The sequence below is a fragment of the Limulus polyphemus genome, unplaced genomic scaffold, assembly GCF_000517525.1.
Source record: "Limulus polyphemus unplaced genomic scaffold, Limulus_polyphemus-2.1.2 Scaffold2585, whole genome shotgun sequence".
NCBI classification, from domain to species: domain Eukaryota; kingdom Metazoa; phylum Arthropoda; class Merostomata; order Xiphosura; family Limulidae; genus Limulus; species Limulus polyphemus.
The window spans coordinates 106,012-119,920 of NW_013668195.1; the positions used below are offsets into that span (position 1 = coordinate 106,012).

The 13,909-nt window shown below is 33.6% G+C and overlaps 1 long non-coding RNA gene across 1 annotated transcript; it reads left to right on the forward strand.

Annotated features, from left to right (window-relative positions):
- Window positions 1-1,626: 1,626 nt before the first annotated feature.
- Window positions 1,627-4,565, forward strand: LOC111087754. The gene is made up of 3 exons (XR_002612405.1): window positions 1,627-1,850; window positions 2,875-3,030; window positions 4,424-4,565. It is a non-coding gene; the product is annotated as an uncharacterized LOC111087754 (long non-coding RNA).
- Window positions 4,566-13,909: the final 9,344 nt, after the last annotated feature.

Consider the following 13,909-nt stretch of genomic DNA (forward strand, 5'->3'; position numbering starts at 1 on the left):
ATCCTAGCGACTGACATATGTAACATAAACGTCAGGATTAACGTGGGCCGAGTGTGGCCCACTGATTAGTTGTCCCTCTACTCATCTACGAGTCATTCTTTTGTATCTTATTATGACAAAAACAAAATCACGCCATGTTATTATGGTGATTGCCAAATTCCACTATTTGATCATACAAGAGTATTCCAAGAAATAGTGATGGTGTTGTTGACTAGCCATCTTCTCTCTAGTCTATCAGTTCAAAATTATGGATGGCTAAGCGAAGATACCCCTTTGAGCAACTTTGCGCGAATTTTATGAATCAAACAAACAAAATAAAGTGGCATATTTCTCAACTAAAACATGATTAACAAGATCTATAGTAAACATAAAAACTAATTGTACTATTCAGACACATAAGCCTTTAACAAGAGTGTTTTTTAAATAAACTTTATATAGAAAGCAAGAATGAAGTTTGTCCTGATATTTTATTGTCCTTTGGTAATTATAACATTTATAAAGGAAAAAGAAAAACTGCCGTACCAAAAATGTAACTCTTATAACATGCACATCTACATCTTTTAATTCAAGTAGCACAACTTGTTACAATGACAGTGTGTGTTTCTCTAAGTATTCCAGTTATATGTAATTTTGTTGGTCAATTTCACCAATTCCATTTCCTATGTTTCTCGAGAAAGTTTATAAAGCTAAGAACAATAAAACAGTTGCTCATAGATGGCTGTGTTTGCCAAATAAGATCTATTGTCCGCACGTGTTGAGGGGCAATGGAAAGAATAATATAAAATGCGGACAAAATTAGCTCGATAAATATTTATTATTTTGTTTGAAGTTACGCACAAAGCTACACAAATTGGCTATCTGTGCTCCGCTCACCACGGGTATCGAAACCCGGATTCTAGCGTTGTAAATCCGGAGGCATACCGCTGTGAAACTGGGGGGTATATTTATTATTAAAAATTAAAGTTCAAAATATAATAATATTATATATATATAAAAAAGGCCTACAGAGAGGATTAATACAAAATCGTGTTTAAAAGGAGAATTATTATAGAATCACCTTGGCAAGTTATTATTACTATTAGATAAATGTCTACAGATGAATGTTATTACAAATTGAGAAGAGATGAGCGTAACTCAATTAAAGCTTTTCTGTTAAAATAATCTGTTATAGAATATCGTAAAGAAATAGGACATTTAAAACTTATTTTACTGTCTTTGAATACAACGTGGATTACTCTTTCATTTATGATCGGTACAATCGATTTTTTTTTATCCTTTGATATATAATTAACTGTGTTGAAGAAAGCTGTTCAAGTTTCGGCGTTGTCTGATCTGTCTGTATTGGCGAGATTATTATATTTTTCATACTTTCTTCAGTACCAGAGTTTCATCAGCGTGCTGGCTTTTCTGATGATAACTTTTAATATGTGGTTATTTTTCCAAAGGATGTAGTTCGATCTTGACAGTCCGTGACTATTAATGAGGTTTCCTGGTTTCTGATTGATCGAGTTTGTCATCGATCTTCTGGCTTTATTTACTATCACGTTTAGACGTCGCACAACTTAGCCAGACGTGCTGCTGTCTACTCAGAACAGTCATTATATTCACCAATGCATATATTTTTTTTCACTTTTCCAAATACTCATTTAACAATGCTTTGGTACAAAACAGTTTGGTTATTCTTGGCTTTCTAAAGAGTCTGATCATACTTCAAATTTTAAGCAATGATTTACGAACACTTCTGCAGAATAGCATTTTAAGAACGTCTATTTGACAAAATTTCGAAGTTACTGAGACATCTCGAAGCAAGAAAATGGATGTAGTGTTATAATTAATTCGAATTATTGCAGGTAAAAAATTTTCAGAACATAAATAGTTTTTTAATGTAACTTAGCTTTTCACATTAAAGTGTTTTAAAAATATTTTGACTTTTTTAAAAATAAAATTATACAGGGTATATACTTCACAGGTGTGTGTGGAATTAACCACAAATTTAACAAAATCACTTCCTATAGAATAACCATGGAACAAAGCCCCTCATTATTGAGGGTAATGAATCTGACGTGAGCTGAGCCTACGTTACCATGATAAGTCAGGATTTTTCTCTTTTTTTTATTTTTATTATAGGCAAACCTTGTGTTGCTTAAATTTTTAAACCTGTTCTGCATATTATGTTTATTTTCGAGGTGGTGTACTATTATGTGTTTACAATAATATAAATTGAGAACAGGCAATGATTAATTAGAATCAACATCAATTGAATATAGGTGCATAATAATTTTGTGTGTGTGCAATGACTACAAAAACGTGTTAAAAAAGTAGCCTCTTCTTTAGTTCTAGTATCTCTAACATTATAGCGCCAGAGTTTTCTATAGATGAAATATACATTCTGTTTATTATTTAACGGATTAATTTTTAGATATTAATTTTATATTTCAAATAAGAAATATGTACATTTCTTTTAGAATATTCATAAAGAAAATTATAAACATCTAGAAGGTAAAAGTATAAATAGCTAGAAAGTAAAATTATAAACAGCTAGAAGGTAAAATTATAAACAGCTAGAATGTAAAATTACAAACAGCTAGAAGGTAAAAGTATAAACAGCTAGAAGGTAAAATTATAAACAGCTAGAAGGTAAAATTATAAACAGCTAGAAGGTAAATTATAAACAGCTAGAAGGTAAAATTACAAACAGCTGGAGAAGGTAAAAGTATAAACAGCTAGAAGGTAAATTATAAACAGCTAGAAGGTAAAGGTATAAACAGCTAGAAGGTAAAATTATAAACAGCTAGAAGGTAAATTATAAACAGCATGGTTTTGTATTCATAGCTCATTTTTAAAAAGTACCTTTTTTGTTCATATACATGCAAGCTACAGTGGCCTGAAATGAGCAGTCTTGCCATAGAGTTGACATTGATGATATCAATCTGCATTACAAAACAAGCACAAAACTGACCCATCAGTACCTGATACTTTCGCCTTTTCCATATTTGGCAGAGTTATGTATATCACAGGCACGGAAGTATTGTAAGTATTTCGGACAATACCATTAATTCTCACATTCGTATGTCAGGACGCCGTAAATCTCATTTACTTTCTTTTATTTCTGTCATTTAAGTGACAAAATATTTTAAATAAAGACAAATATAAACGTCATTTGGTGGCTTTGGAGAAAAGTAAAGAATATAATATTATATATACATATATATATGAAAATAGGTGACGTTATCTTAAAACTTTGTAACTTTATAATGTGACCCATTTAACAATAACTCTAAAATACGTTTTAGTGTTGCGTTGATTTTCTTTTCCATTTAACTCTTGTTTATAACTTTCATTTACTGCTTGATTTCTGAAGGTTTTGTTTTTGAAAAGATAGAGAGTTTGGAGAGATTTCTCAAAGCTTACGTAATACTGACGTTTCGTGTTCTGCAAATCAGAGTGGTAACATATTCATAACAGGAATGCCATTGTTAACTTACCTGTCAATCAGACTTGGAACTCAAATAATAGTGATGTGATCGTTCAGTGAGTTGTCTATTTAATTTGGAGAAAAAAAATGATTGCATGAACTTGCAGAAATATAATTGAAGAGGCCACGATTCCGAAACCAAATGCGTTGGAACTAGAAATCCACATAAAGCCTAAATAAGATCGAATTTTTTTAGGTATTTATTTTAATAGACTATGAATTAAATGCAACATTCATTTCGGATCTCATTTGGACATAGTTTTACATGCATTTTACTTTCAAAGATACCAGCATGTTTTTAGTAAACTTAGATATTATTGTTACTTAAACTATTATTTTACAGAATCAAAGTTTACATAGGCTTTGGACTTGCTTTACTATAAAGTTTATTCTACTTAGCAAGTCATTCCGACTAAAAAAAAAGGATCCAAATTCATGTTTTTGCTGAAAAAAAAAAGACTTAAATTTCCTTTGTATTCTACTTATATGAGATTATAAGTGTCTATTAACAAGGTCTATAGAAAGGTACTCGAAATATTGGAATTTCCAAATTTTTTGAAAAAGGTTCCTATAGGAAATTGTGCGTTGTATTTTGCGCATTTTCTCCACCAGAGGATCTGTGTTTACACTCAAACACTAAAATCCATTTTAATTATGCACGTGTACAACCGAAGGGTAATCTCTGAACATAAAACTTTTAAATGAGTGTTATGTTAAATGTATTAATGGAGATGTGAAGACTTGCATGTGTATAGGAAAACTCGCATTTAAAAGCAGCCGTGTTTAATCCCAGAAGGTCGAGGGGAAAACCACGATACAAGCTAGTGTTGGTCTTTCTAGGAAGCATTAGTAGTGAAGTTTGTTAAGTGTTATAACGTTGGGTATGTTGTGAATTATTTAGGTTACAGTTCACTAGCCATTCAGTTAAATTATTCATTCTCTTTCTAGACAGACGACCAAGACGCCGGCTTGCATTATTTAATTGTAAGACGGGAGTTCTACGAAAGGCTTTATAATTGGTACAAAGGTTGGGCGTCTAGAGAAGAATCAAAATTTCATCCAACTCGAGACGCATTAACTTCTCTTTGAAATCAAGTACAAGCTTCTGATGCTATTGCCAAGGAAAGTTTGTTTTTCCGAAGTAACTAATATTAAGTTTAAAGATTACTTACGTTACCGGTGATTGTTAAGTTTTTTTTTTTTCTTAGCTAAGAAGTCTGATTTTTATTTGAATATTGTATTTATTTAAAATAAATTCACTATACCCGAGAAAATAAGTTTGCCAGTGTTTATACAGAAACTATAGCTTGGTGGGAGAAACACTACATAAATATATTTCGCTATAGTTTATGCATTTTTACTGGTCACTTTCTTCTTTGGAATAGGAGATATTTTGCACAAAAGATTTGTTTGTTTGTTTGTTGTTAAGCGCAAAGCTATACAAAGAACTATCTGTACTGTGTCCACCACTGGTATCGAAACCCTAGTTTTAGCGTTATAAACCTTCAGACTTACCGCCGAGCCACTGGGGGAAATTTCACAAATAAATATAAAAGTTTGATGTCCAGAGTCTATATCTGTCTTAATTCGTTCGTGAATAAACTGAAACATACTCGTACGAATGAAAAAAATGACTCAAAGATTTGTGAACTTCAATTAATGTGGCACCTTTAATTTTCATGATAGTTTATAAGCTTTAGTCAAAATGGCACCTTAAATCTTCGTATTTTACTATTGTAAACGGATGATTTTGTATCTTAACAATAGATATGTTTCCGAGGCTTATGATTTTATCAAATAATTTATTGAAATTCAACTAGATTTAGCAATATCATAAATACCTAATCTGAGTTCAATACTTTCATTATTTGTTACAAACAAATTGACTGAAATATGTTTAATTAAATAAGTTATTTCAATATCTATTATTAAATTCAACGATACAATTAGAAAAACGATAGCACGACTCAATATATAATTGTAATCTCTTAAAAGATAAGCTACGAATTTCAGGTTTTGCCACTAGGTGGCCTCCCAAGTAATCACTTAGTGTAGCACATTTTGTTAAATCAGAACAATTGAAGAATTTGCACAAATTTTTATCGGTTGTACATAATAACATGTTTGTTTATTTTTTTCGCAAAGATTCACCGTGTCTACCTGGCAGGCATCAGCAAAGCACTCGGGCCCGACATGGCCAGGTGGTTAGGGAGCTCGACTCGCAATCTGCGGGTCGCGGGTTCGAATCCCCGTCACACCAAACGTGCTCGCCCTTTCAGCCGTGGGGGCGTTATAGTGTGACGGTCAATCCCACTATTCGTTGGTAAAAAGGGTAGCCCAAGAGTTGGCGGTGGGTGGTGATAACTAGCTGCCTTCCCTCTAGTCTTACACTATTAAGTTAGGGACGGCGAGCGCAGATAGTCCTCGTGTAGCTTTGCGCGAAATTCAAAACAAACAAACAAAACCAAAGCACTCTTCCCCGAAAGCTACAGTTGCCCCCTCTGTATTATTCTCAACTTCCAGAAAATAGTCAAATTTAACTGTTTTTCATGCTTTTCATTCACAAATTTGGCATCTTCTGAATAAACTTAGACTGCTAAAATCAAACCTTTCTCCAAAAGAACTAAAAGTATTAAAAAGTGATAAAAGTATCTTTTAACTGAAATCTGACAAAGGTAATGTTGTTGTTATCATGGATCTGATGGTAAACCAGCAAAATATGTACACACTTCTCGATGATTCATCTCATTTCCAAAAAACCTAACCCCTTACAAAGAACATGTATTAAAACAATCTCTTTTACAGTTAGAAAGAACTTTCTACTGGTATATACAAATTTCTTCGTCCCTCAGCTTCCCGTTTTTCTCAAATTTATGTGTCTCCCAAAACCCACAAACCTAATTTATCCTACGTCCTATTGTTTCGACATACAAAGCCTACAAGTACAACCTAGGAATATTTCCTCGCTTGGATGTTTTCTAAATACGTTTCTTGTCCTCCCTCCTTCATAAACAATTCCGAAATGTTTATGAAAAACTCCGAGGATTTAGTCACTTTGTTCAATTAGTGAAATGTGATGTGAACAAAATCTGTTCACTTAATTCCTCTACTTGAAACAATAAATGCTGCCCTGGAATGTTACCAAAACGATTCTAAACGCCTAAACATCAACACTATAAGAAAACTGTTTCTCTTTGCCGCTAAATCGTCCACTTTCCAGTTTCAAGGTGTGAAGTATATCCAAACTGAAGGCCAAAGTATGGGAAATCCTGTAGCTCCAGTAGTTGCTAATATATCTTAGAAGATGCAAAAGATGATTGCTTCTAGACATGTGATCAAAAACACGAGACGAATACTTTATAAGTTTACGTATACGAGTAGAAAGAAAGCTGTCTGTTTGTCAATGTTATAACTTCTGATTGTTTTTAACCAGATTTTTTTTTTATAGATAATTTTGGGATAAACCTAAGTTACTTAACCTTAACGTGAAGGGAATTTCAAGGAACATATAAGTCCAATGTGAGTGTTCTTACGAAATACGGAGGTTTGAAAGCCTATGTTTGTCTTTTAACAAGTACGTTTAGAGATGACAACTTACCATCAATTGTGATTTTATGTTTAGGTATATCTGGTTTATATACTTATGAATAACGTTAAAGTTATCGATGGCTGAAAAAGATTCATCAACATATCGAAACCAAAACTTAACTTATAAAGATAATTTCATATAGCAATGTATTGAGTTCATTTAATAAAAATAAACAACATTAATAGGTGTTTATTTGTATTTGTTGTAATCGCTCCCTTCACTCTTGTATACAGATTAAATTTCAATACTTAAACTCAGGCCTAAAAGCTATATTTACATACTACTAAATTTGACTGTTCTTGATAAATTACTTTATTAAGGTTGTAATTGCTTAGTTACGTGCTTGTAGATTACTATTGTTATAGATTCTCATAGGATTTTCTTTTAAAATTAACTTCTGTTATTCTCAGTTCTTGTATCTCACCTGTTGATGCCAGGTAAATCTGGTGAAACGTTGTGAATAAGACAAACAAAAGTTTTACTATGTACAAACAAAAGTTTTACTATGTACAATCTATAAAAATTAGTGTGAAGTAAAAAACACATAATTTTTCCTAATATTTAATTAATTGAAGAGTCTTTTAAGTTAATATTGTAGTGATACAATAACGCTATAAATACCACAAAAAACTCATTTTAAATTTAACTGAAAATGTACACCAATCTTTATTATCCTAATTTATCTACTTATTAAGCATATGAGCATTTGATACAAAACAAATTGCTTGTCTGATGGTAATGGTGTGTTTTGTGTATTTTCTCATCGCAGTGTTTGTTCGGTGCTAAAAGAACAACTATTTTTTAAATTTATATAGATTATTATTACATCACGTTTTTATGAGGTTTAAATAATAGTTTTATCTCTATGATTACACGTAAATAAAATTTTTGCTAAGCATGCTATATTTTACTAAAAATGTCGGAAAAAAGATAACACTAAACACCAGTGTTGAGTCAAAAGAAAACATGCACATCTTAGACGATAATACATATAATTTATCTACTTATTTTAGTAAAGCTGTTTTATCCACCGTTTTTAATGCATTGTATTAGAGACAAACTGAATTTGTCAAAATTTCTGAAGAAACAACAACAAAAATCGTATTCCAAGTAACTTCAGCTTAACAATGCTAAACACCTAGGCTGGAAGCAGGATGTAGGTTTAAACAAGACTGGAAGAAGGATGTAGGCTTAAATATTACGTGTTCCAGACGCCAGTTTTTCAAATAAATAAAAAAGACCGTTGTGCTACTTTCAAAATAAGTTAAACATTTCATTTTTTTTCCTTTTTACTAAGATATACGGACTTTCCACCGTACAAACTGACTGGCTTAGCTTGATAATTCTACAAGTCTTTGTCTTAATACACCAATAAAGTGAGGACTGAAATTTTTCCCTTTTATCCACGTGACACAACTACCAGCACATGCAAATTAACAACGTCCAATACAGGGTTAGACAAACAGAGAAAACAGGGAGTAAAGAGTATAGGGTTATCCAACGCGGAGATCAAATAAGAAAATTCAAACCTTCCAAAAACTGCTGTTCAAGAAAAATAACAATGTGCAGATAGTAGTAAGAAAAATGGCGTTTCATCTAAAGCATTGGGTGGAAACCGTCTACCCGCGTCCATTCTTGAGTCTAACAGCTTGTTCATCAATGTAACCGTTCTATAACTGGGACACATGTTGCCTAGCTGCTAGCATATCTGTTACAGATGAGCTTTCTTTTTATTTTTTTTTTAACCGGATCAACAGATAAATTTTTATATTGACCACTCTTAGGTATTCCATAATACCCACTAAGGAAAACGAAGAATCGAATAGTACAAAGTATGAACGCTATATGTCGCTGAGTACAATTCGTAATTACAGCTTCATAAACGTGATAATCTTATGTGTTTGTTTGTTTTCGGGTAACTGCGCTATGCTACTCAATGGCTGTATGCGCTAGCCTTACCAATTGTGAGCTGATAGACTAGAGGGAAGGCAGCAAGTCAACAGCACCCCCCCCCGTCAACTCTTCGGTTATTTTTTTCTGACGAACAATTTGATTTAAACGTTACTTTCATAATGGTTTGTTTGGTTTGTTTTGAATTTCGCGCAAAGCTACACGAGGGCTATCTGCGCTAGCCGTCCTTAATTTAGCAGTTTAAGACTAGAAGGACGGCAGCTAGACATCACCACCCACCGCCAATTCTTGGGATACTCTGTTATCAACGAATAGTGAGATTGACCGTCACATTATAACGCTCCCACGGCTGAAAGAGCAAGCATGTTTGGTGTGACGGGGATTCGAACCCGCGACTCTAAGATTTCGAGTCGAGCGTCCTAACCACTTGGCCATGCAGGGGCCTCTTTCATAACGGACTTTCAGCACCAAAGCGCTTTTTTTTGTTTTGTTAAGAAACGCAGATTCACAGATTGACATGCTAGCCACTGTGTCAAGTTTGACCCAACCTTGACAGTTGAACTCTGCTATTCAGTTGAGAATAAGCGTGTGGGCGACAGATAGTTCTGGCTGGTCAGCAATTCTAAATTAGAGGTGGCTGTACCTGAACCGTTCATGTTTAAATTACCAAACATTGTTTCATAATCAGAATTAGAATTTTTTATTTGAACTGATTCTTATGTATCCGTGGGCTAAAACGATTAGGTCAACGATACCAAGGGTTCTGTCATTATTATCTCTACTTTTGAACAACTAACTAGATATAAGGAAGCGAACCAGTTGCACACGTCGCCAAAAGTATGCTGTCTAACTCTTTGAGCCGAAACATGGGATGGACTGTTATTTTTACAACGGTTCTACAAGCTGACAGTGCGGAAAATATTCAATGGGCTAACGGGCTAACGTCTCTAACCCCTAACTCTTTAAGTTTAGCTACAGCTCGACTTGCCAATTACTAGGCTACGACTGGCCCTAATCATAACTAAGTCTTGATAGTTATGAAGGTCGTTTAACCAGTAAGATTCTAGATATAAGTTCGGAGATTATTTACAATAACTAATCAGACTTTTAAAGGACAAGAAAAAACACTGTATGTATACTTGTCTAATGAATGAAGCTAAGAGATGACTATGTAAACAAAAATTGTGTCTAAAACTTCACCTCATAATGGTAAAAGTCGCGCAGATGAGAAAATATAACGGAATCATATTAGCGATAATCACGATGTCCTAAAATTAAATGTTATTCTACTTTTTAGTCCATTTCATCGTGTCCACTGTCACAGACAAACATCACTAGTTGAGTTCCATGAGCGCAGGCTATACTAATACCTCATGCGGCTTACCGCGCACCAAATGTCACAATCGCATCAGTGCTTCCACCATTGGAGTCGACAGGTTAATAGCACCAACCGAGGAGGGTTTGAGAAGGGTCTGTGTCATTATAGTGTTTCTACTGCTAATGTTTGTAAGAGTAAAGAGTAAGTGTCTAACGTAATGTGTTATCATTATCTTTGGGGGAAAGTCATTGTGACATTACTAGTCCGACCGTAATGAAAACTGAGAATTATTTTTTTTCTTCCAGATCTTGTGATTAGATTTATCATTTAAAATTTTTCAACCATGTAATTCCTACTCTCATTTTAAAGTAAAATTAATGAGCTTACCTGAATTTATTCAGAAAAAACTATTTTAAATTTAATTTGATGTTTTATTCAATAGTTTAAAAAACACATTGAAGTCTATATATGACGATATATATAAATGCATATAAAACTTATCTACATAAGTTATCAAAAATTGATACAGACAAAAACAAACAGAGAGTTGAGTATGTTATATTTAAGCGATTTTGAATGAAAAAAATCAATAAGTTATGTGACAACCACAGTCGATACAACGCGATGTATGAGAATTACGTTTTGATATTGTTTACCATTTTGTAAGTAGTGTGATGACACCGAAAATTGCTCGCTTTTACAAAGGATACGTAACAAATCTTTTCCAAAATATTCATATGATCAGATCATAAAGATGTGTTCATATTGGAAATTAAAAAATTTTAAGACAAGTACAACCTTTATATTTAATGACATTGGAAAACAAGGGAATATGCATCAACGTGGGGTATCACGACTGTCCATAAAAAGTCCTGTAACAAGTCATCGATCTGGCCGTGGTAAGCAAAATATGGCGTCTTGTAACAGCTGAGAAGCCACAATCAAGAAAGGTCAGTGATAAAAAATGACTAAGTGCCTCAGACAGAATTGGAGAATGAAAAAAGGTCCATGTTATTCCGTACGAAGACATACCGGTTAAGAAGACATATCGGTTAAGTCAGACGCAACGCCTATGAATTTCTGTGAGATAAGACGATGTAAAATCGTTCTCCTCCTACACCACAAATATTATGGAAAGCTTTCAAGAAGAAAAGGTGTGGTTTTCGCAATGTAAACTATTTTGCAGGTCTGTGAGATAGAACATAACCCCCAAATAGCGGGCTTGGAATGTAACGATGTGGCGAGACTCTAAATTCGTACTAATATAACGCTGTCAATCTCCTTAGACGCTTAGACTAATTCTGCTTGTATTTCGAAGCGCTTGTAGAAACAGCAACTTACTTAACGAGTAAGTGTTTATATGTTAAAGTTATGTATAAAAAGTAATAACTATTTATTTGTTGTTATTGTATTGCAGAGAGCCAATATCTTCGATATGTCTTATTAAGGGTAGAACTGTTTCTATGTTGAATTTGTTTTATAGAGAGTAAAAACTTTTATAGGGGCTGTCATGATATGATTGTCAGGATGATCGACTGACAACCTGCGGGTCGCGGGTTCAAACCACAGTCGTTGAACATGCTCGCCCTTTCAGCCATGGGGCGTTATAATGTAAGTCAATCACACTATTCGTGGTAAAAAAGTAGCAAAATAGTTGTTAGTGGGTGGTATTGACTAGGCACCCCCCCTCGTCTTTCACTGATAAATTAGGGCCGGCTACATTAGAGAAGAGTAATGTCATCAGGTGAATTCTGTCCGAAAATCACCAATGATGCATCGGTATCTATGGTGCCTCAACGGTCGTAAGTGGTCTCGGGATTCAAATGTATTGGAATTGGCTTGAAAAGAGTAGATTTATTCATACAATAAACTTATCTCCTACAGTAGAACGGGCATGGCCTATTAGTTAGTATGGTGTGAACCTTGTAGTCCACTGTTCGCGTCCCGTTGCTACAAAATTCGGTTAGATTAGCCCAAAAGTTAGTGGTGGATGCTGTTGCCTAGCTTCTATTTTTCTACACAGATAACTCTTGTGTAGCTTTGCATGAATATAATAAACATCTCTCAGAACAAAATACGTTGAATTTATCATGTTGAATAAAAATGTTTATATTTTCGAGTTGTGTTTTAGAGTACGTCTGTTAACTTGTCCTAGAATGGAGACGTGTTTCAAATTGGACTTTGTTTAGTACAGTAAAATTACATATTTGTTGGTTCTATCCCGTAGAAGCTAGAACTGTTTTGTGTTGAATTTGTCGCATGGAGTTTACATGACGACTTTGTACTGTTGTCTATAGCAGTTTGTACTGTAGTTTTAATGTATAACAAATTATATATTGATGTATACACAGAATACGGGTGTTTAATACGTCGGAATTCTCTTGTAGCTAGTAAAGAAGTTGGATAGTTTAGATGGTCAGAACTAAAAAGAATGCTAAAACTTTCTTGAAAACATAATTAGATTGATGAAACAGTTTTAACCTTGTAAAGTTGGCGTGGACGGTATAACGTGTTTATTCTTTGTTAAACCGATACATTTGTGAAAGTTCTGTAATAATTATAAAAATATTATAACCAGACGCTTACTTGGGGTTCTTAGAACCATCATTGTCGTCATTAGGTTTAAAAATATGTTTGAGTTTAGTTAAGAATAAACATGTGCACATACAAACATAAAAAAAATAACTTTAAATTAACATACTGTTTAAAAACAAAGTGTTAGGCTGTATATTCCTTGTATAATTAATTACCAGTTCACGCGCTTCAATTCTGTTAATGTAAACATTGATTTCTAAACAGTCAGACTAAATAATGTGTCGTATCCCGTGATAACTGGTCAGGAGTGATGCGTATGCTGATGAATTATTCAGAACAAACAAGCAACCACGAGTGACCTCTAGCGTGGTCAGCAAGAACAGCGAAGTTCACTTAGTGTTGGTCAATACTTCAGAGACTAATCTTTAGTGATCACGTGATACATAAGAGCTTCATGGTGCAACCTTACTCAGCACTTCCTTTCCTCTCGAAAGTTTCTCAGCAAACTTTTGTGTGTATGTACTAGTTGTCAAGCTGTAGGCACTGATAAGTTTTGAATACCATTTTAACGGGAAGACAAAAGAACTCTTGTACTGTATCTAGTTAAAAAATCATTCATCATAACAAACACCGAAGTACTTTCTCTGAACTTCACTATTAGTAGTGGGGGAGAACAAGATCTCAATTCCATGTAGAACAAAAAAAAAAAGAGAAACATGTGGAAAACGATGGGCTCGTTTCTTTCTGTTCTAGTGTTACCCCAAGCATGATTTAATACAGATGTACTACTATGCTAGAAGGTAACCAAAAGTTTTATATTTTACAACAACGTTTACCATTTTTTTTACGGTAAAGGTACATAGATATGGTAAACTTTTAGTCGCTAAACTATGTCAAAAGTATTACTTTAGTCACTGACCATTAAAATGTTTTGGAATTTACTTGACTAAAGCTACCACACTTTTACCATAGATATATTTATAGTATGTTTTAAGATAACGATAACAAACACTATGTGTGATTTTGGGTTAAAATAAGACATTCAATAAAGTATTACACCAAATACTATTAGGTAAAATGG